Here is a 24,904-nt window from a genome sequence, read left to right on the forward strand (position 1 = left end):
ATATATGTTATAATATTTATGCTTGAGATCCTATTAATAAGTTCTACTTTGAAACTTATAGATGTTAGGAAGAAGACGTGGACGCAGAGGTACTCGTGCTCAGGGAGCTGAGCAAGATGATAGAGAGCCTGAACCGCAGCAGGCTTCGCAGTACTTAGTGGATCTTATAGCACCTTTGGCCACTCGGCTAGCAGCGATTGAGGATCCGTTAGTAAATCAAGCTCAGCAGGAGGCACCCATTAAGGAGGAGACGCCCATTCGGGAGGTGACACCAGAGGAGACACCGATAGATACACCACTACCACCACCAGTTGATGATGGAGCTGTTGAGAAAGAGACTTAGCTTCGTCTGGTAGAGAGATTTCAGAAGTTGAAGGCACCAGAGTTTCATGGTTCATCGGATTCCATTACTGCACACAAATGGAAGGAAGATGTGAGCAACATTTTGGATATGCCAGCTTCGTTTCACTCCAGAGCAGAGGATGCCAGTTTCGTGGGAGACTTTTGTATACTTCTTCGACGAGCAGTATATGTTAGCTGCAACGAAAGTCGGGAAGGAGTTGGAGCTAGTCCGGTTGGAGCAGGGGGATATGTCCGTGACGGACTTTAGGAGTAAATTTATGACACTACTTAGATTCACGGGCATGTGGCACACCGAGGAGTGGCAGGCTCAAATGTTTATGATGGGGCTTCGCCTAGGTTTACATTAATATCTGATATCATGAAGATTTCAATCAGTGCGGGAGGTAGCGGATGCCGTCATGGCTCAGGAGACAAACTCAGCTATGTTCCTAAAAGGCAAGGATGGAAATGTTAAATCAGGACAGCCCAAGGATAAAGGTAAAGGTAAGAGACCTTTTACAGGACTAGGAGGACCCCAACAACAGGGTAAGGGTCCACATCAGCAGGGTCCCCATAAGAAGGAACATCAACATGATCAGAGGGCACAGCAGCAACATAGGTTTTAGGGGACTCGTTACAATTGCAACAAATTTGGATACCAAGCATCCAAGTGTCATAGAGCACCTTCATTAGGCCAGCAGGGTAAGAATTATCATCAGCAGCAGCAGCACCATGCTCAGGGCTGAGGCCAGAGCCAGCAATTGAGGATTGAGGAACCGCCAGTAGTCCCGTGGATTGAGGGACATGTTCGATCTATTCAGGAGGTCCAGCAGGGATAGATAGTCCCATACGCTCCAGGCGATGCATCGCAGCAGCCTTCGTCTACTGGTAGAGTATATGCAGCCATTCCTCATGACCATGATGCGAGCGGGGCCATGGTGGAATGTACGTTTCTTGTGAACTCCTTTCCAGCATGTATTCTTTTTGATTCTTGCGCTTCGCATTCCTTCATCTCCTATGAGTTTATGGTTAGACTTCAGCTTGTAGTGCAGCCGTTAGATATTCTGTTAACTGTATCTACTCCTTTAGGAGAGGTGTCTCTTTTAGAGAGTGTTTGTAGGAGATGTGTTGTCAGCTTAGACAATTCTGAGTTCGTGATTGATTTGATCGTGTTACATATGTCTGAGTTCTAAGTTATCCTTAGTATGGATTGGTTATCTTCCTACCATGTGAGTATCGACTGTTTTGCAAAAACAGTCAGCTTGCGAGCTAGTGATGGATCTGAGTTGGTGGTAGCGACCTCACGGGGGAACCATATTACAAAGTCATTTCTGGCATACATTGAGAATGTGATGTTGTGAGATCGGGGTGCAGATTTGAGTGAGATGCGAGTGGTCTCAGAGTATTAGGATGTCTTCCAAGACATACTAGGTTTACCTCCATTAAGAGAGGTCAAGTTTTACATAGAGTTACAGCCAGGCACCACACCGATTTTCCGAGCACCTTATCATATGGCGTCTGTGGAGATAAGGGACCTCCAGATCCAGTTAGATGAGTTGTTGTCTCAGGGTTTAATCCGTACGGGGTGCCGATCCTTTTCGTGAAGAAGAAGGATGGGAGCATGCGATTGTGCATCGATTATTATGAGTTGAACAAGGTCACTATCCAGAATAGGTATCCACTACCAAGGATTGATGACTTATTCAACCAGTTGAAGGGAGCATAATATTTCTCAAAAATAGATCTTCGTTCCGGTTATCATCAGTTGCGGGTTCAGAAGATGGATGTTCCTAAGACCGTATTTCTGACTCGATATGGGTGTTTCGAGTTTCTTGTCATGCTATTTGGGTTGACCAATGCACCCGTGATATTCATGGATTTGATGAATCAGATTTTCCCTTCATATTTGGACTAGTTTGTGATAGTGTTTATCGATGATATCCTTATTTTTTCGAGGTCGGAGGCCGAGCATGAGCAGCATTTGTGATTGGCACTACAGACTTTACGGGAGCACCAGTTGTATGCTAATTTTAGCAAGTTTGAATTTTGGTTATCTGAGGTTAGATTTTTAGGCCATGTTATCAGCCGAGAAGGCATTTGCAATAGATCCGACTAAGGTGGAGGTCGTTCTTGATTGGGAGCCGCCGAAGACCGTTACCGAGATTCGTAGCTTCTTAGGTCTATGGACTACTACAGAAAGTTTATTCAAGATTTTTTGAAAATTGCGACACCACTTACACGCCTTAAGAAGAAGGGTGTGCAGTTTATTTGGAGCACGGAGTGCTAGGAGGCCTTTGAGACTTTGAAGGCTAAGTTGACTGCAGCACCGGTGTTGATTCTTTCGAGCAGTGATAAGACTTTGTTGTCTACACTGATCCATCATTATCGGGACTTGGAGGTGTTTTGATATAGACGCAGAGTGTTGTGGCCTATATTTCGAGACAGTTGAGGACTCATGAATAGAATTACCCCACGCATGACTTGGAGCTAGCAGCAGTGGTCTTTGCATTAAAGGCGTGGAGGCATTATTTGTATGGAGTACACTTTGAATTATTCACAGATCATCAGAGCTTAAAATATATCTTTTCACAGAAAGAACTCAACCAGAGGCAGTGACGATGGGTCGAGAAAAGATTATGAGTTTGCACTTCAATATCATCTAGGAAAAGTGAATATTGTAGCGGACGCATTGAGTAGGAAGTGTCGTCGTGGACTTGTGGCTTTGAGATGTTCATTATATCGAGACATTTATACCCTCAGCCACTATGATTTTAGGTTGGAGATTGGTGGGAGCAGTGCTTTCTTAGGAGCTTTATCAGTGCAGCCATCTTGGAGCAACAGAGTGGTCGTAGCTCAGCCACCGGATTCTTGGATTCAAACCTGGAAGGGGGAGATCTCCAAAGAACCTAAGGCTGATTAGACTATTAGAGCAGATGGAGGTCTTCGGATGAAGGACCGATTAGTTATACCGAACAATCCATAAATGAAGAGGGATCTATTTGATGAGGTGCATCGTACTAGGTATACAGTACATCCGGGCACAACGAAAATGTACAAGGACCAGAAGAGGTATTTTTGGTAGAGTGGCATGTGTAGAGAGATTGCAGAGTATGTTTCTAAGTGCTTTACATGCCAGCAAGTGAAGGCAAAACATCAGAGACTTGCAGGAATCCTACAACCTTTACCCATTCCCGAGTGGAAGTGGGCAGATATTTCTATAGATTTCATCGTAGGATTACCTAAATCAAAGAAAGGAAATGATTCTATTTGGGTGATAGTAGATAGGCTGACGAAGTCGGCACACTTCTTACCTATGAAGACGACTTATACAGCAGAGAAATATGCGAGGACTTTCATTCAGGAGATAGTTCGATTGCATAGAGTCTCGGAGACGATTGTATCAGATCGAGGCTTAGTCTTCACATCTCATTTCTGGAGGAGTTTCTAAAATGCATTCGGCAGCCAGTTGTCATTCAGTAGCGTCTTCCACCCCCTGACAGATGGTCAAATAGAAAGGGTGAATCAAGTATTAGAGGATATGATGCGAACATGCATGATAGATTTTCAGGGTAGATGGGAGGACCACATCCCATTGATTGAATTTGCATATAATAATAGTTATCAAGCTACTATCAGGATGGCGCTGTACGAAGCATTGTACAGGAGGCCTTGCAGATCGTCTATATGTTGGGCAGAACCAGAAGATAGCCTATTGCTTGGGTCGGAGCTTATTAGACAGACCACAGAGAATGTGACATTGATTAGAGAGCGCATTCGTACTACTCAGAGTCAACAAAAGAGCTATGCAGATCAGAGGTGATGACCTCTAGAGTTTCAGGTCAGAGACTTAGTCATGTTAAAAGTATCACCGATGAAGGGCATTTAGCGATTCGGTAGACGGGGAAAGCTTGCCCCGAGATATATTGGTCCATTCAGGATTATTGAGCATATTAGAGCTATTTCTTATAGATTAGATCTTCCAACATCAATGTCGAGTGTACACGATATGTTTCATGTTTCGATGCTCAAGAAGCATTTGCGTGACGAGGAGCAGCAGAGGGTGATAGATGCACCAGAGATCGAGATCCAGGATGATTGGACTACCGTAGAGATTCCGGTATGCATTCTTGCTAGAGAGAATAAAAAGCTTAGAAATAAAGTTATCCCATTAGTGAAAGTTCAGTAGAACCAGTAAGGAGCCGAAGAAGCATCTTGGGAGCACGGGAAGGATGTACGTCGCGACTACCCACACCTGTTTGAGCAGGTAAGATGTTAATGTTTGAGTATGCTTCTATGCATTTATGTTTATATATGTTGTTCAGCCACATTTATATTTAACGCTAGAATGGGTCACTCAACACTTAGCTCCTAATCATTCAGAACATATGGTATATATATGGGGGGTTCCTTGTTTGAATTTTTCTCCCGACATACTAGTACCGTTTAGTTAGGGGTTAAGTAAAAGTGCACACATTTTAGACCGTTAAGTTTAAATGTTTGCTTTTCGGATCTGGGGATTAATGGTACAAGAAGTGTATGAGAGGGTTTTCTTATCTGGATTATCCCCTCTTAGTGCTTTTCTCGTATTATTAATCTTTAAGATACGATCACAGAATTTTGAGGATGAAATTCTTTTTTTTAAGGGGGGGGGGGGGGGATGTAAAATCTCAAAAATTTAAGATAATATAATTAATGTGTGATTAATTATTATAAGTAGATAGTTATTGAGACAAATATCATTAAATAGTGTATGAGTACATTAACTAGTGTTTTGAGTATAAACAAGTCCATACATGAGAATAGAATGAGTCGAAAACATGCACAAAGGAAAAATTTTGAGAAACTGGAAATTCCCAGTCCGGTCGACTGTCGCAGTCGACTGCAGCCCGATTGACCGTCGCAGTCGACTGCAAAACCTGTATTCTGTTTTCGTTTTTCAACTTAGTTTTGGGTATTTTGAGGCTCATGTTCGTTTCTCTGATATATATCAGATTTTCACGAGGTTTTTAGTATTATTTCATTCTTTTGAACCCTAGCAGCCACCAAATAATTCTTTAAACCCTAAGTTAATTTTTGGAAGAGTTTAAGGGCTTTTGGTGCAGGATTTTGGTTTGTTTTGGATTTTGGCTTAGAGATCTACCTTGGCATTGCATCTTACATGTTTTTCAACAAGTCTCAGGCGAGTTTCATATCTGCTAACCCTACTCCCAAGTTGGAATATTAAATACAATGGGTTATATATAGGCTTGAAGAAACCAGCCCAAAAATCCAACTAAATCACCTAAAAACAATAAAATAAACAAAAAAAATCAGAAACTAGCCGTTACTATGCAACGGTCAGCTGATCAGTCGACTTATAAGTCGACTTATAAGATGGTTACAGGTTTTGGCATTGTCTGGAAAATTGCGTATCTGGTATTTTAAAATCAATTACAAATAGTAAATCAACTCTAAATATCATAACATTTTGAGAGAAGTTTTTAGACATGTAGGTAAATATGTTAGAGAAAGAATTTCTTAAATTTAACTTCCTAGTTGAGAGAAATAATTGTTTGAACATAGATATTCTAGATTCTAAAAACTACTGAAACACCCAATTTTGTAAAATCAATTTGATATAGTAAATCAACTCCAAAAATAATAAAATTATGGAAAATTGTTATAAACATGTAATATAACATGTTAGAAAAAGAATTTTTAAATTTCATTTTTCATTTGTAAAAACTCATCTGTTTTGTAAAAACATCCACAAACATGAACTTTAAACATGTACGGACAAAAACTTGATTTAGTAAATTCAATTAAACGTAACAAATCAATTCCAAACTTAATGAAACATTAGGATATGTTTGTAAATGTGATTTTGAATATGTTACAAAAAATAATTTTCCAATTTATATTCCCCAATTATGAAATCTTATCATTTTGTAAAATCACATAAGTATGAACTTGTAAAAGCTTGATTTTGACAAAATGAGTTTAAACAAAGTTTTGAAAACTTTCCAATAGATTTATAGACTTGATAAAATATATAAAAGAATGTTGTTAAGTCCATAATCTAAAACGGTGATAAATCAAACCAAATGTGTGTGTGTGTGTGATATTGAGCTCTAAGTATTAACACACAAGTATAAACCCTAAACTATTTACCCAAGTTTGGAATCTTCAATATACTCGTCTTGGTAAACTTGGATGAAGCTTGAACTTGGATCTTGACTAGTATGCATAGGCTTCATTCCACTATTCCACTAACCTCCAACGGATATGATCGTGAATACTCGATTCCATCCAATCTCCAACTTATTGTTTGCCTAAAATAAATACAAAAGCACAAACACTAGACAAACAAAGTTAGTTATAAATTGTTTGTAAAAACATCATCAAAATAAAAAGGCCCCCTTTTTGATGATGACAAACAATTTACACAAAGAGTATAAAATATACAATAAAGCACAATACTCATAAACATAAATATACTCACATATTTCTCCCCCTTTGGCAACATAAAAAATGGGGATATAAAAAAAATAGGAAAGCGAAAGCTCCCCCTACCTATAAGCATGGTGAGTATAAAAATAAATATAGGGAAAAGCTCCCCCTACCAAAATGCCTTAATTATATGCAATGAGGACTAATGCAAATATATGTGAGCAAACATAGATTAAAAACATGCTAAATATCACTCACATACAAAAAGATTATGAGAACATATATAGATATATCATTATGGAAGAGTGTGTCTCAAAACACACACAAAAAAAAAACCATGTGAAAATTTTTTATGAAAACAATGAAAGAAGAACATGAGTATCATGAAAAAAGTTTTCAAATGAAAACAAATCACTCAAATGAGATCATAAATCACAAGTAAATTACATAAGAAAGAAATCAATATCAAAATGACAAGAGAGGCAATCATATCAAGCTCTTAAGCTTGTTTCAATCCATATAAACATTTTTAGCACCCGATAAATAAGATTTGAGAATAAACACCCAATAAACCTGGGGGGGGGGGTCTGGGGGGGGGGGGTTGTATAAATACAAACCTCTCAATAAAAATCCAAACTAATAATCATGAAAAAAAAGAATTGATCAAAGAAAAATTGTTTTCATACCAAAAAAAAAATTTTATTTACAAAAATTTTAAAAACATGTTTTTCAAAACCAAGACAAAAAAAATATTAAAAATCTTGGTTTTAAAAAGATTTTGGCACCCAAGCATTCTTAGTGCCGGATTGTTTAGGGACATGAACCCTATCATTAAAGCTCAAAGCCCTTGGGTTATGAACCCATTTGGGCGCATTTAGTGCACTAATCCGGTCATAACAATAATTTCTCAAATGACCCTTCCGATTACAATAAGTGCAATGAAAGAGGCCCATTTGTTTTTGTGGACCATTGTATGTACACGTGGAACATTTGTAAATAAATATGGTCTTTTAAATTCATTTTGCAAATGTAAAACATTTTAAAACAATTTTGGTCTATTTGAAACATTTTGCAAATTAGAAACTTTTTGCAAGTCAAAACAAAATTTTGCAAGATGTCCAAATCTACCACAAACATCATATTTAAACTTTTGTGGTCTTTTAAAATTATTTGGCAAAAGTGAAATCTTTTTTAAATTAAAGCAAAACTTTGCCAAATGACCAAATCGACCACATAGATCACATTTAAACACACGTGCATGTTTATGATGAGCATTGTGAGCATGTCATGTGTGTGTGATGATGAAGCTTGATGAGATGCACAAGGAATATTTGATTTTGTAGGTTTACGTGCATCATAGCAAATTTAGACAAATGGTCTTTACGACCACAAATAGAGCACTTGTAAATTTTGCTATACATGTGTGCATGATGTATAGGATGTTTAGATGTTTTAGCATAAGACTTAGCACACATATTCATAAGCTTATCATGATTGTTAATGCATGTACTAAGAGTTGAATCTAAGGATAAAATATGATTTTAATGATATTCAACTTATCATTAGACACATCAGCATTAACATTAGAAGTAGAGCAAACATATTTATTTATAAATGAACTTAAATTATTTTTACTAGCTTCTACTTCTAACAAGGCATTATCTTTTTTATGAGATAAGCTAGCAATGGATGAGCTCAAATTTTCATTTTCCAAACTTAAAATATTATTACTTTCTTTAAGCATCATATTTTCTTTTTCAATGATATCAAAATTGGAACCTAGCTTCTCATGATCGGATTTCAAAATAACATGCTTGCTTTTTAACTCTAAAAAGATATGATGAAATTTGTTGTAGGCATGCAATAATTTTTTAGAAGCACAAGAAAGTTCATCACTAGATAAATCATTAATGGATTCGAACTCGCAAACCTCACTAGGGCTATCGCCTAGTGGCCGTGTGCATGATGCTCCACATGAACTTGAAGAAGAATCCTCCAAAGCTTGTCAGATTGCCTCGATGCTCCACATGAACTTGAAGAAGAATCCTCCAAAGCTTGTCAGATTGCCTCCAAGTTCCCTTGATGTGCTTCAATAAAATTTCATAAAGTGTAAGCACTATCAAAATGAACAAACATGTTAGAAAAAGATGAGTCAAAAGCATTTAGCAAATATTCTAACAAAATCTTATTCATTGTAAATATTTTTTATCATTTTTGCTCCACTTAGATTTCTCCAAAGTGGGTATAATATAGGCACAATCTATAATTTCCCATAAATTTAAATGTCTAGATCCAACAAATATATTAAATCTAGAACATTATTGGTCATAGGGGAAATTATCTATTCTAGGAGCAACATTATGATCATAGCCTAAACAAGTTGCACAATGAAAGTCTATAATTATGAAATGTGCAAGCAAGATACAAAAAATCTCAAAATTAGATTAGCACAAAAAGATAACTTGGATCTTTAACTCAAGGCGATTAAACCTTAAATCAAAGAGCACCAATCTCTGATACCAATTGAAAGACCCCTAATGCCACTAGGAAAGAACCTTAGAGGGGGATGAATAGGGTTATGCTAATCTAATTTGATTTTATGCCAAATTAAAACTTATTAACAAATATATCCTAGCAAATGAGATATGAACAATATATATGCAAGGATATACAAATAACACAATGGTGAAACAAGATAAACAAATACAAATGATATAGTGGATAAATTATACAATAGAGAATGACGATAGAGATAAACTAAATATAAGAGCACAAGCCACACTCAAACATACAAGAAATGATTATGGAGTTCGGACCTTCCGTCCAACATCTCTGCTCCCCACTCCCGAGGAGAAATCCACTATCACACCGGGTTTTCAATGCTCACCTGAAAATATTTAACCAGACAATATCGGTTTTCAATGCTCATTGATCAACGTTCACAATCACTCACAATATAACTACACAAATTCCATCTCAAGTGTTGGTCTCTCACGTGTCTCCCTCAAGTTCTCGGAATTATGACCTACATCTAAGCATTACCACCGACCCCACTCCTCTTGGGACCGACCACGTCTCTCACCTCTACACTCCTCTTAGTGTATTTGTGCAATACAATGTGACTTCACAAATGAAAGCTCAATACAATAAATGATTGTTCTCTACTATGGATGAGAACACAATGAAAGATCACACTCAATGTCACACTCCCCACAACCTAAATTATATAATATAGAAAAATATAATAAGCTCAATGGTTGTGTGTGTAAGCAAAGAGTAAAACAAATCTAAACTCAATTATAAATCTAGCTTTAATAAAAATAATTAACAAAAAAATAAATATAAGACTAGAAAGAGTTTAGGGAAATTTCTCTATAATGACAAAAGAGAGAGGGAGATGAGTTGAATACTCAAACACCAATGGATGATCTCCTCTAGCTCTTATGAAATCACAAACTTGAAACTCAAAACTCAAACTTAAATAAAACTTAAAACAAACTAAAACCCTTTTAAACTTGATTAAACTCTTTCTTGGTTGTCTTGAATGTTAAATACAATGGGCAATGGGGTATATATAGGCCTGAAGAAACCAGCCCTAAAATCCAACTAAATCACCAAAAATCCAACTAAATCACCTAAAAATCCAACAAAAATCATAAACTAGCCGTTACTGTGCAACGGTCAGCTGATCAGTCGACTTATAAGATGGTTACAGGTTTTGGCAGAGTCTGGAAAATTGCGTATCTAGTTTTTTAAAATCAATTACAAATAATAAACCAACTCCAAATATCATGACATTTTGAGAGAAGTTTTTGGACATGTAGGTAAATATGTTAGAGAAAGAATTTCTTAAATTTAACTTTCCAGTTGAGAGAAATAATTGTTTGAACATAGATATTCTAGATTCTGAAAACTATTGAAACACCCAATTTTTTTAAAATCAATTTGATATAGTAAATCAACTCCAAAAATAATAAAATTATGGAAAATTGTTATAAACATATAATATAACATGTTAGAAAAAGAATTTTTTAAACTGTGTTTTCCATTTGTGAAAATTCATCTGTTTTGTAAAAACATGCACGAACATGAACTTTAAACATGTACGAACAAAAACTTGATTTTGTAAATTTAATTAAACATAACAAATCAATTCCAAACTTAATGAAACATTGGGAAATATTTGTAAATGTGATTTTGAACATGTTACAAAAAATAATGTTCCAATTTACATTCCCCAATTGTGAAATCTTATCATTTTGTAAAATCACATAAGTATGAACTTGTAAAAGCTTGATTTTGACAAAATGAGTTTAAACAAAGTTTTGAAAACTTTCCAATAGATTTATAGACTTGATAAAAGATATAAAATAATATTTGAGTTTAAACAAAGTTTTGAAAACTTTCCAATAGATTTATAGACTTGATAAAAGATATAAAATAATATTGTTAAGTTTATAATCCAAAACGGTGATAAATCAAACTAAATGTGTGTGTGTGATATTGAGCTCTAAGTATTAACACACAAGTATAAACCCTAAACTATTTACGAAGATTGGAATCTTCAATATGCTCATCTTGGTAAACTTAGATGAAGCTTGAACTTGGATCTTGACTAGTATGCATAGGCTTCATTCCACTATTCCACTAACCTCCAACGGGTATGATCGTGAATGCTCGATTCCATCCAACCTCCAACTTATTGTTTGTCTAGAATAAATACAAAAACACAAACACTAGACAAACAAAGTTAGTTGTAAATTGTTTGTAAAAACATCATCAAAATAAAAAGACCAATAATACGAGCTGGGATGTTGACCAATTGAGCCAATATATCATACTAGAATAGAATTTTGGTCCTGTGGATGGTGGCTACAACACCTTGTTGAACCTTTTTTCCATTTGTTTGGTGGGTTTGAGCTGCTTAGAAGGTCTCAGCTATTTGTATTTATTTATGTAACATTTACTAGTTCTCATCCTGAGCTACCATGACAATTTTTTCTTCTTCCAAATCTTTAATTGAAGAGGCTTGCAAGGACTCCTCGCCTATGATCGTAGAGATGACATTATAAGATTTACTCTTGTGTTTGGCTTTTGCATGAGATGTAGGCTTAGAAGAAGCCCAATGCACATCCTAGAGAAGGTCAAGATAGACCCACATCATCTTTCCTTTAGCAGTTGTAAGAGGGACAAAGCCTTAGCTTTGTTAACCTTACTGATCATGATTGACCAATTCCATTATTGCAGTGGGAATTGGAACAACCCCATTTTAAATATGAGCCATTGACATGGATCCATTTTGAAGGGTCGCTATATTAATAGTAACTTTGTTTTGCTCAGATCGAAGCTTAAGGATTCCCCATCATTTTGTGATAGATGCAATAGTTAGGATTGTAGACGGTCAAAATGTATTTTTACTTAGGCCGATGATCAACTTGGATCTAAGAAGTAACGACCATAGGCTAAACACTTCAAACGGGTCCAAAATTAAGCCAACAACAAGTTGCAGCGAAGGTCACCTGACAACTAAATCGAACCTTGCCAAACAGCTCATTAATTGACCGCGCTTAGAGTCAAAATCTATGTTAAATTTGAACTCATGGGCGAAGTTTGCCAGCAAATGAACTTCGCCTATGTCAACTCAAGTGGACCAAGTCATCCACTTCCGAAGAAGACTCACCCACGTCCGCAGTAACCCTGGCCCGCTGCCGCATTGACCTTCGCCCACGTCTTCAACGAACTTCACTAAGCCCATGAAGTCGCCAAATAGCCATTTGAGAGCTATTTTTAGGGGAATAACCGTTCTCTATTATCTCCTACTTTAATAGCCACTTAATCCACAATTAAAGGCCATTACCTCTCTCTTTTAGCCTATAAGAGGAGAGGAGATCATCCGTTTTACAAGTTCGGAAGCCTTAGCTAAGAATACACACGCATAAAGAGATTATAATCACACTTGCGATTCATTTTATTGAGAGAAGCTGTTGAGAGAAGACTGAGTTATCTTCCAAGCAATCCACCTCTTCTAAATAGCAAAAGACCCATCGTCTTAGTCGGTGCATTAACGGAGTACAACATTGATGCTCCACCGACACACAGAAAAGAACCCTCCCCAAGAAATATAAATTTTTCCATCATTTCACCCTTATTCTTTCTATTGTAATCCGAGTTAATTATAATATTAAAATACCCAAAATAGGATGACGACTTTGATGGAGATTACCTTCTCCTCCGATGAGAAAGTTGTATCGTATACGGACACTAAGACCCTTGGGTCTTTTGCTGAAACACTGGTCAATGAATTTAACCAAGCAAAGTTTGAGAAATCTATTTCCACGAACCAAGTCTCTTCAACGATAGCTATACGCAGTTGTCGTAGAATTCACCACAGTGCAAATCTCGGGCCTAAAATGACCCCTACGTGTAAAAAAACTACCTTCGCCGAAGGTAGTTTGAGCTTCGCTAGAAGCCAAATGAACTTCGCCAAGAGTGAAGGATATTCGACTCTTGACTCGAATGAAGATCAAGATGTTGATCTCAGGCTTTAGTCTTTGACTCCTTTAGGAGTTTGATTTAAAGCGTCTTGCGACGCTTGCTATGCTTCCCTGATAGAAGCTAAGAATCGGGTAAACTCCTCATAAAAATTCCCTAAAAGGAATAATATAATCATTAATGATTCCGCTAGACAAAAATCTAGCCAGCGTTGTCATAAGTGACGTTCGCATTCTAAGGCAAAGACCAGCGAAGTTGGCACCGATATTGATCTAAGAGAATTCGTAACGGTAAAGAGAGCTCACTAATGTCAGCATTGTGTGACCCTTAGAGAAGTGGTCTCAGTAGTTCAAAAAGAGTTGCCAATGTAAAGGATCAGTCTTTAACCATCTCGGTCATGCTCCCGAGCCTTCAGAGGTTCGGACTAAATGACAGTGGCGTTCTCAAAGGGGTAAAATGCAAATACTCACTATCAACATGACAAATGTAACTTCTATAGATGACGAGGAAAGTAGAAATAGCTCACCCGATCCAGTGTACTCTCCTGGCATTGAATCCAAACTACCAGAAGCTGATGATGTGTGTCACAACACCAGGCTAAGAAGAAGGGCGATGTTTCATCTCTACTACTCTTTCATCCTAATACGGACATCACAATCTTCATCTTAGCTAAACCGACCCACTTCTAGCGATGCCAACTCTGCTATAGCATCAAATGTAACTCCTAGTTCAAGCCAAGAACAAAGGTGGGAGGTAGATATAACAGACCTAGAGGATATTCTCACTCAAATGGTAGCTCAAAAGAAGGACTCAGATGAGCAGATTGAACATCTGGAAGAGGTGATTAAAAACCTCTTGTTGACATCTCAACGCCATCCAAGTTCTTCAAAAGGGAAGAGACCAATTGATGAAAATCTATCTGATGAAGATCAAGAACACCAAGACGACGTGAATTCTGAACACGCATGATCAGAAGCAACACTACTTTTAAAGCCAAATAAGGAAGTGAATGCCTTGTAGGACATTCTGAAGTAGCTCAATGTTCTTTCTAAATGAACAAAGCTCAAGAAGGTTGGAATCATCCGATCTTATCTCATCGAGTGGGACATGGGTCCCTACCTGATGAAGTTCAAGCCACATATATTACATGTGTTTGATGGCAAATGTTCTTCAACCAGCATATCTACTACTTCCATCAGTAAACTAGAAAGGTAGGTTAACGATGCATTAAGGCACGCATGTTCATTAGCACCCTCCAGGGAGTAGCCTTTTCTTGGTTCCAAAATTTGCTCGAAAGATTAATCAAATCTTAGGCAAATTTAGAATAAAAAACCCTCTTGTAATTCCATGAGGTGCAGTCCGATGTTATCATGACCAAACTCCTTTCCGAGAAGCAAAGCGAAAGTGAGATGTTTAGAGAATACATTGAGAGATATTGCAATCTGACATTGATGTTGAGACATGCCTCTACCAATACTGTTTCAAACTTGTCGGCACATGCAATTTCATGGCACGAATTGAAGCTCATATGGGTGTCATTACTGCCCACACTTGAAGGATTTGATGGAACAATCTCATGAATCTGCTTGACAAATTTAGCTTTATTTTTTCCATCTAAATTAACACGCTTAGTCAAAGGTAAAGGAAATAAATCCAATGGAGTTAAAGGATTAAATCCATACACAATTTCAAATGGTAAAAATTTAGTAGCAGAATGGACAAACCTATTATAATAAGCAAACTCAACATGTGGTAAATATTCTTCCCATATTTTGATGTTCTTTTTAATAATTGCCCTCAATAAAGTAGACAAAGTTCTATTTACTACTTCGGTTTGACCATCAGTTTGTAAGTGATAAGTAGTAGAAAACAATGGCTTAGTACCTAACTTACACCATAAAGTCTTCCAAAAATAGCTCAAGAACTTAGCATCCCTATCCGAAACAATTGTTCTCGACATGCCATGTAATCACACAATCTCCCTAATGAACAATGAAATAAAGTGTGCCATCTTAGAAAATCTATCCACAACCACAAAAATTAAATCTCTCCCTCGTTTAGTCGTAGGCAATCCTAACACAAAATCCATTAAAATATCAATCCAAGGTTCACCAGGAATTGGTAAAGGAGTTTACAAACCGTTGGGCTGCACTCTAGATTTAGCTTGCCTACATGTGACACATCTCCCACAAATTCTCTCAACATCTCTTTTCATGTGTGGCCAATAGAAGTGTTCTTGTAAGACAGATAACGTCTTTATGACTCCAAAATGTCCTATTAATCCCCCACCATGAGATTCCTGCACTAATAACTCCCTCAAGGAACAATTGGGCATGCATAATTTATTCTCTCGAAACAAGAACCCATCAAGCCTAAAGAACTTACCACTAGCAGTTTTCTCACATGCTCGATATTCTTCACAAAATTCATGGTCATCAGTTTATAAATTTTTAAGGTGTTCAAAACCAAGCAATTTTGCATCAAGTGTAGAGAGTAATGCATACCTGCGAGAAAGTGCATCAGCGACTACATTCTCCTTACCTTGCTTATACCGGATGACATATGGAAATGTCTCAATGAACTCCACCCAACGAGCATGCCTTTTGTTTAGCTAGTGTTGGCCCTTCAAGTGTTTCAAGGACTCGTGATCGGTGTGAATAATGAATTCCTTAGGCCATAGGTAGTGCAGCCACGCCTCTAAAGCTCAAACCAATGCATACAATTCCTTATCATAAGTTAGGTAGTTTAAGGCTACCCCATTTAGTTTCTTGCTGAAGTAAGCAATTGGTCGTTCTTCTTGCATTAAGAACTACGCCTATGCTAATACCTAAAGCATCACATTCAATCTCAAATGTTTTTGAAAAGTTAGGTAGAAACAATAAGGGGGCATTGGTAAGCTTTTCTTTGATTAACCGAAATGCCTTCTCTTGATCTTCTCCCCATCTAAATCCGATCCAACTTTTTTTGATTACTTCGGTAACTGGTGCAGCTATGCTACTAAAGTCTTTCAGAACCACCGATAAAAACTAACAAGTCCATGAAAACTCTGAACATTACCTACACTTTGGTAAGTGGTCCATAAAAATGAACAAGTTTATCGGTGCAAAATGTACATTTCTTCAAATTAGCAAATAACTTTTCTTTCCTAAGCACATCTAAAACAGATTTCAAATGTACTATGTGTTCATTCAAGTTTTTGTTATAAATGAGTATATCATCAAAGTAGACAACAACAAATCTGCCTATAAATGCACGCAAAACTTGATTCATAAGCCGCATAAAACTGCTCGGAGCAATAGTCAAACCAAAAAGCATAACTAACCATTCATACGAACCATGTTTCATTTTAAAGGTAGTTTTCCGTTCATCTCCTTCTTTCATTCTAATCTGATGATAATCACTCTTTAAATCAATCTTAGAAAAGACACAAGAACCATGCAGCTCATCTAACATATCATCCAAGCGGGGAATAGGATGACGATACTTTACCATTATGTTGTTGATGGCTCGGCAATCAACGCACATTCTCCACGTCCCATCCTTCTTAGGTACAAGTAAGACTGGAATGGCGCATGGACTCATGCTCTCCCTCACGTATCCTTTCTCCAGCAACTCACTGGAACGGCGCATGGACTCATGCTCTCCCTCACATATCCTTTCTCCAGCAACTCACTTGTCGTTAAAGTTCCTTTGCCTCCTCGGGATTGCTCCTGTAGGTGGTCGGTTTGGAAATATCACACCATGAATAAAATCAATTTGATGTTCAATCCCTCGGATTGGAGGTAATCCATGTGGTGTTTCCTCAAGAAAGACATCCTCATACTCCTACAAAAGAGAAATAATGGGACTAGGCAAAGCAATGTCAAGTTCATTAGTGTCTTAAAATGCCTCTTTGTACAAAAGTACAATCATCGGCTGATTTGAAAACATTGATCTCTTAACCTCACTCACTTTTGCCTAGAAATTCTTTTGTATTCTCTTTGGTTCTCTCTCAATGGTCGAAATTTGATTTTCATTTTCTCTCTTTTTTTTCTCGGCCTCTCTCTGAATTTCATTCTTTTTCTTTTGTTCACTCTCTCTCTTTTGATCGCTCTCTTTTTTAAACTCACTTGATCCTCATATACTTGATGCGGCGTTAATGGTACAAGAGTGATTCTTTGTTGATTAAGTACTAAGGAGTATTTGTTCGTAAAGCCATCATGCTTCACATGCCTATCAAACTGCCATGGACGCCCTAGCAACAAGTGTCCCACTTGCATCGGTACTACATCACACAACACTTCTTCTTCGTATTTACCGATTCAAAATACAACTAACACCTGCTTGCTCACCATTGTCTCACCACTATCATTTAACCATTGCAACTTGTACGGCCTAGGGTGTTTCAACATGGGCAGTCCTAATTTTTCCACCATTGTTGTGCTTGCAACATTAGTACAACTACCACCATCAATAATCACGCTATATACCTTGTCTTTGACATAGCACCTAGTGTGAACGATGTTCTCCCGCTTCTCTTCTTCAACTCCTTTTGTTTGCAAACTCAACACTCTCCTCGCAACCAAGATCAACGCATTAGGGGCTAAATATTCCTCATCGAAAATATCCTCCAATGGTGGCATGTCTTCGGTGTCGGAATATTCATTATCGGTCACAATTTTACCATTGTTTTCCAACACCATGATTCTTTTATTTGGACATTAGCTTGCTATGTGACCCCTACCTTGACATTTAAAGCACTTAATGTCACGATTATGAGTAGTGGAAGAATCAGATTTACCTTGATTCCCATGGCTGGCCGCTTCTTGTTTTTGCTCGATTTTTGGTTTTGTCATGGATTGCTTTGCTTCTCATCTTTCTGCCATGGATTCGGTTTCCAAGCGGATATACTTGGACTTTGGCTTGTACATGTGTTGCCCCTCCTCTTGAGTTGGTTCTCAATCTTTGTAGCCATGTGCATCATATCCTCTAACTCCACATAATGTTATAATTCCACTACATTTTGAATTTCTTGGTTCAAACCCACCAAAAATCTAGCCATAGTAGCCTCCCTATCCTCCTCTACATTCGCTCTAATCATGGCCACCTCCATCTCCTTATAATATTCCTCTACACTCCGGTTACCTTGCCCAAGACTTTGCAACTTATTATACAGCTCCCGGTAGTCTAACTAGGAACAAATCGCTTTCTCATCACCCTTTTCATTTCCTCCCACGTCTCTATGGGTGGCTCTCTATTCCATCACCTATTTATCACCAATTGATCCCACCAAACAATTTCATAATCCGAGAATTCAATGGCTGCCAATTTGACTTTCATAAGCTCGGAATAACTATGACAGTCAAACACTAACTCTACCTTTTTCTCCCACTCAAGGTATGCTTCGGGATCATTCTTTCCTTGGAGATGAGATTTTCATCTTAATACTACCCAAGTTATTGTCTTATCAGTTCCTAGCTTCTCTAAATTGCCCACCATACCTCCTGTTACTAACAACCGAAGCCTGGTCATCTTCTTTCTCAAAACCGCCTCCCTTAGACTCATCATCATCTACCCTCACTACCCTTCGTGGAACCCTCTCCCTCCTATGCACACGAGGAGCATTTTGGGGCTGCTCTACATGTGTATTCTCTACCTGATCTAATCGCTCATGAATTGACTCCATCTCTACCCTTAGCATTCTCCCCATCTTCCTTGTCAACGCTTCCATTATAAACTTTGTATCAATCTTTTGCAACACATCTTCGAAAGTACTTTCTTTAGACATATTCACTGCAAATCAAAAGTTAGTAGAAAAAATAATGTAAAATATAGGATTCTCACTACACTCCCTCACGTGTTTCACTCATAATATGTGGCTTTTTCTTAATCACTCTAATGTTCTCACCACTCTTGCCTTTTTCCACTCAATAATTCTCTTTCAGTTCTTTTGGAACTAAATAAATAATACTCAAAATTTCCAGCAACAATTTACCAAGAACTCATGAAGGAATTTCAGTTTTTAAAGGCAAGAATACAAGGGAAACTACTGATTATATTTTCGGAAACACAAGATATCAAAATTTCCACGACAAATTTTGGTCTTTGGGGTGAGGTAACATTTGGCCTTACTGACATGAAAATGGATGAAAACAAACAAAATTTTTTGTCATTTTCTTTACTTTTTTTTTCACCAGATTTTTTTTTGAAATTCCTTCATGTCTTCTTCTTCTTCTTCTTCTTCTTTTTTGGGTAAAAGAAATTTGGTCAGTCTAGGGTGTCTAACCGAATTAGAAAAACTAAAAGAACATAAAATAAAGAGAAAAAATAAAAAGTTGAAAAGATTAGAAAATCTGAACTAGAACCTAGGCTCTGATACTAAATGATGTGAACCCTGCCAAGAATGACTAGACCCGACAACAAAAAGGATCCCAAGTTCGTTCTATGATCAGATTCGGATGACAGACCTTGACCCTTTGTTTACGTAAAAAACAAGAACCTCAGTATAGATGACCTTAACCCGTTGTTTATTGTAAAACAAGAATTTCAGAGAAGGAAGACGCCACAAACGGTGATGGAAAATCCGTTTGATAAGTCGATGGTGAACGCCATGGAAAATTTTGATAAGTTCGAATTTAGTTCTTCAAAGAACCAAGAGGCTCTCACAATTTTCTGAATGATCTGACCTTTTTCATTGCCTAGATGCCCATTAAAAGGACTGAATAATACAAAGGAAAGTCCTAAAAATAAAGGGAAATAATCAGCCATATCAAGGCTGATCACACGTCCAAAATAAAAAAAGATAGAAAAGGAAACAATCAACCATATTAAGGCTGATCACATGTCCAAATAAAAAAGCAAAGATAGAAAAGGAAATTAAATATCTTAGCATGCAAGCCTTTCAATTAGACCCAAAATTATTCCAAAACACGACTATTTTAACTTGCTGATACTCAGCCTTGACCGAATTCTTCTAGAACTTGAATCATATTAATGCATCTTTGTTGAATGGGTGGATCATGATTAATGGATGGGTCTCCATGAATTTTCTTGAGCCCAAACCTCTTGAACTAGCCCATTGAGTACATCTTTAAACTTCTTTGCTCGTGCTCTAGTAACGTGTCCAATTGGAACTTTAACTGGATCTCGTGAAGTTGTGCTATGATTCTCATCAACAAGTTCAGGCTCAGGAGTCGCCAAATGTTGCTTCTTTGAAGGTGGCGGAAGAGGAGGAATGTGTAATGGTCGCCTTCCTTTACCCTGTCCTCTACTAGGTGTTTCTTGGCCAACTTCAAGTTTAGTCGGTTCCCGGATGTTGATACCAACCTGCCTTTAAGGTACAGAGTGTTCACCTGGTGCTCCCCAGTCCTCATCTGGCACATATTCTACTAAAAATTATTAGAGCCTAGGTTCTCTACCCTTCGGACACTTCTTGGAGAGCTCCTTGTACTTCAGACTGATCCAAAACAAGCCAATCTTGTTCAGCTAAAAGTTGGGATGAGGAGCACTCACTTTGCTGTACCATTTGTAGAACCCTAACGTTATGTAATAGTTGTGCATGTGATGGGGAAGTGAGAATCTAGCTCTTATGACCCCAGCAACAAAGTGGTACTAAGCGCGAGCCCCATCTATCAAGCTCCCCATACACAGCAATCCAGAATTTGGATTCCCGACATATAGCTGATCATAACAAACTGGTGAGCACACCTGCATGTAGCACTCAGTACCATTCAACCTAGTGACAAGGTGACCTGGTCAAATATTCACCAACCAGTTGAAACACCCACTAGGTAAGTAGGTGATCGCTACTCATACCGTCTTCAAACTCGTCCCCAGGGTTTACACCTTCAATCGAGGTAAAACAATAGTAAGACGATAATGGTCCTTATTTTGAAGAATCCTGCAGACCTTGGCAAGGTATTTGACTATCCACTTCAAGTGTTCATACCTCTAAAGCAAATCAACATTTGCTCCACCAGGCGTAGCAGCCAACATCAGTAGAGAGCAATGTTGATTAAACCATGTCACTAGATACATATATGGTAACTCCACCCTAGGATTAAGCACTTGATTCCTTGGGCAACTGTCTGCCTATTTCAAGTATTCGGTGGCCAACTCACTTAGGCCATGATGAATGCAGCTAACCATTGTCGGCAGGAGAGCTAACTTATACCGAGAGGCCAGTAACACAGTAGAATATAGTGCCTTGATGGAGACGCAATCCTTCGGCCGAGAAGGCACGACACAACCCTTCAGCTAAATTGTGAAAAACCCCGCAAGCAACACCAATTTAGATATCAGTTCTTTCACATAGTGATGAAAGCTTTCAAACTGATCACCTGCATGGAACCCACACATGTCTGATTCGGCAATGTGTAATATTGGGCCGTCGTTGAAGATACGAGTCCCAATCTCAGTATCCGTGGTTGAAAGGACTAAACCCGCATTTCCCTTCTTTCTTACGTTGGGAAATAGATATTTAGCCCAAGGAACATAAGGAACGATAAAATCATGTCTGGCGTTCACAGTAGTCCTCTAGAAAATGAGAAAGTAGCAGACTAGTTCCCGAAACACCTCCGCAACTTAGGCAGTATGTGAGAAAGTGTTCAACTCCTCATTAGTGGGGAAACACTTCTCATACGAGTGACCCCCATGGGCAAACGAGATACTTCAAACATCTTATGCAAAGCAATCCCGATTTCTCCAGCCTAAGTGAAGAAGGTATTGCTATCAGTATTGTACATCTCTAAGATACCGTGCAATATGGGTGCACAAATCTCAGCACTGTACTTCAAAGCACTCACTATAGAATAGAGCCCCATCACTCGCAATCTCTCCTCAAAGGTGACGAGAGCGAAGTCCACCAAATGGGCCCACCATTGGGTATCCAAGATCTAATCCAACCCCGTCAAGATATTGAGCTTCAGTCTCAGTGAGCTCATCCCCAAAGGTAGTAGGAACAACAACAACTTCATTAATAGGAGCGCCCTCATTTACTAAACCCATATATGCAAGCTTATGATATTGACTCTATGGAACCCTTCTTGATGAAAGCCGCCTCCATGCTTCAAAGAGCCTATCTTGATGCTATCTTCCCTATTGGTGAGGTTATAGCACATGAGACAGGGCATGGCAAGGTGCTGCAAGAACATGAAGGAGATCTAACGTTCTATTGCTGGTAAAGCCAATCGACGATCTCCTTGAACTTAATACTAGTACTCTTCTCCCCAATGGAAAAGAGAGTTGCTACTACGGGTACTATCTCTAAAGAGAATATGCGGCTTCACCGATACATCTTCATGAGGGACTAAGAATTTCGCATTAGTGATTATTTCCCATAAAGTTCTATTGCTACTAGAACATATGGTCTCAATCCTCTCTTGGCTACTGCCTTCGAAGAACAGAGGGACGTTTCCATTAAAAGCATACACCACCTCAGGTTCATGAGTTCCATATTGGCCGAAATGATTATGATGGTCCACAGGAGCCATCGAGTAGGCAACTGCACAAAGACAACAAATGAGTTAGCAGACGAAGATCAAATTTAGCAATCTTATTGACTAAGTGTCAAGAAGATGAAGCGAAGTTCAACAAAAAAATAACGAACTTCACTTGCATGTTCGAGTTGGTGAACTTCACCCAATTCGAACAGGCTAATCTCACTCGAGGGAAGGTCACCTAAATTGGTACATGTCACTCTAGCAAAGATCGCTCAAACAAAGCATCAAACTTTGTGCAAATGAAGTTCGATGTAGAAGCCCAAAAGTTTAACAATGATGAGCTCTACCTGAGAAACGAAGCTCACAACATTGGGTGCCATTGATGGCTGTTGATATAGCTTCGTTGCCAACAATGGAAGCTCATCAGAAAGACCATGAGTGGTTGTAAAGATCTCACCTTTAACGTCGGATCAAGTTTTCAAATGCCTTGAGGCACTGTTTAAAGCCCAATGGGTCGAGATTTAGGCTGATCCAAAGATCACCATTAATGGGTTTGAAGCTTACCCATAGCTATCTCCAACTATGCTGGTGCCTCTTCAGCCCTTGGCCGACGAGCTCCTTAAGTAGATCCTCTTCTCCCAGAGATAGCATGACGAGGAACCATAGATGATGAACTTTGGGGATTTTAAGAAAGCTAGGTTTTGAAGAAAAGTGTGAAATTGAAGTGAAGAAGAAGGAGGCAAACAATCTATTTATAGACCAACCTTGAACTTTGCTGAAGATTCTTCGCATTGAACCTCGCCGAGTATCTCGCTATCGAACTCCGTTGAGGATTTTGCTACCAAACTTCGCTGAAGATTTTGCCCTTAACTTCTCTAGAGATTTCAGACTTGAACTTCACCAAGAATCTTATTTTGAATGAACTTCGCCAGGCATGCAAATTGAAGACCTGAGTTTTATATCCTTAGGCTGTGCCTCGCCCAACCGACTCACTAAACCTCTCCTAAGATAACATATTGAGCTTTGTACAGATGACTGTTTCTCAAGTAAGTGAACATTGCCCAATTGAATAGGGCACTAAGGCGAACCTTGCCAAAGATCACAAGTGAATTTCACTAAGTCTCCAAGTTGAGAAAAATCACAACTCAATTTGTTTGAGACCTAATATAGTGAACCTCGACAAAATGACTTGGCAGATTTCAATAAGTCTGCAAATTGAGTAAACTTCAACTCAATTTGTTTGAGACTTCATCTGGCGAATTTCAAACCGACTCTCACCAACACAAGGAAGCCTAAGCTTCTCTTCCAAACACAGTGACTCTATGCAGAGATCAAGTCAAGCAGAGTTCAAAGCTCGCTACAGTAGTAAAATATGCACAGATCAGTTACACAGAAGATGTACAATTTCAACATTCGAGAAAAGTTCATATTATTGATTGAAAAAGGTGACATTTAGACTATTCATTTACAAGGACGATGGGTACTTGTTTCTATTTGCTACTACCCTATATTCCTAAGATATGGGTAGTGTAACGGCAGAAAAGCATACGGGAGCTACACCAAGCTATATCCCTTGTTCCTCTGATGTTACAAAACTTGGAGAGATAAATCTCTCCCTATGAAAGTAAGAATAGCCCATGTTCCTCTAAGTGAGGCATATCAATGGGAAGAAGCATGTTCTTACATCAAAATTCAATGTCAGGCCTGAGTCAGCCACATGATGTCTAATTACAATCTAGGTTTACGTTCGTAACATGTAGTTACTGTCGGAGTCCTCGCTTGTGGAGATCCAAGTATCCTTCTTCAAGTGCCAATTTAGTCGCTGAATAATCTTACGTAGAGCTCGGCACTCAAAGCTCTATGCGTCTCTATCATGATTCAGCTCGTCCCAAGCTATCGGCTGATTCTTGATGATCCCCTCAAGTATCTCTTTCTCCGCTGACATCAACTCTGCCAGACGACGAAGTATGCAGAGTTCATCCACTTGATTGCTCTTTATTAGGATAGATCCTATTAGAGCCTTTTGATTTTATCTCCTCTGTCAAGGAGCATCTCCGATCTTGGTGATGATGGCTTAGACATGGAGAGGAAGAAAAAGATGAAGCCGGTGAGAATGGAAGGGGATGGCTACTATTTATAGCATGTTTTCAAATCCTAACTCCTAAGAAAATTACATCTTTTAAGATTTGATTGGACCAGACAAAGAGGCTAAATCTTAGCCC

The 24,904-nt window shown here is 38.3% G+C and overlaps 1 pseudogene; it reads right to left on the bottom strand.

The window, feature by feature from the left end:
• On the bottom strand, nucleotides 859–22,064 carry LOC109833896 (annotated as a pseudogene).

This window comes from Asparagus officinalis, chromosome 1 (genome assembly GCF_001876935.1).
Source record: "Asparagus officinalis chromosome 1, Aspof.V1, whole genome shotgun sequence".
NCBI lineage: Eukaryota > Viridiplantae > Streptophyta > Magnoliopsida > Asparagales > Asparagaceae > Asparagus > Asparagus officinalis.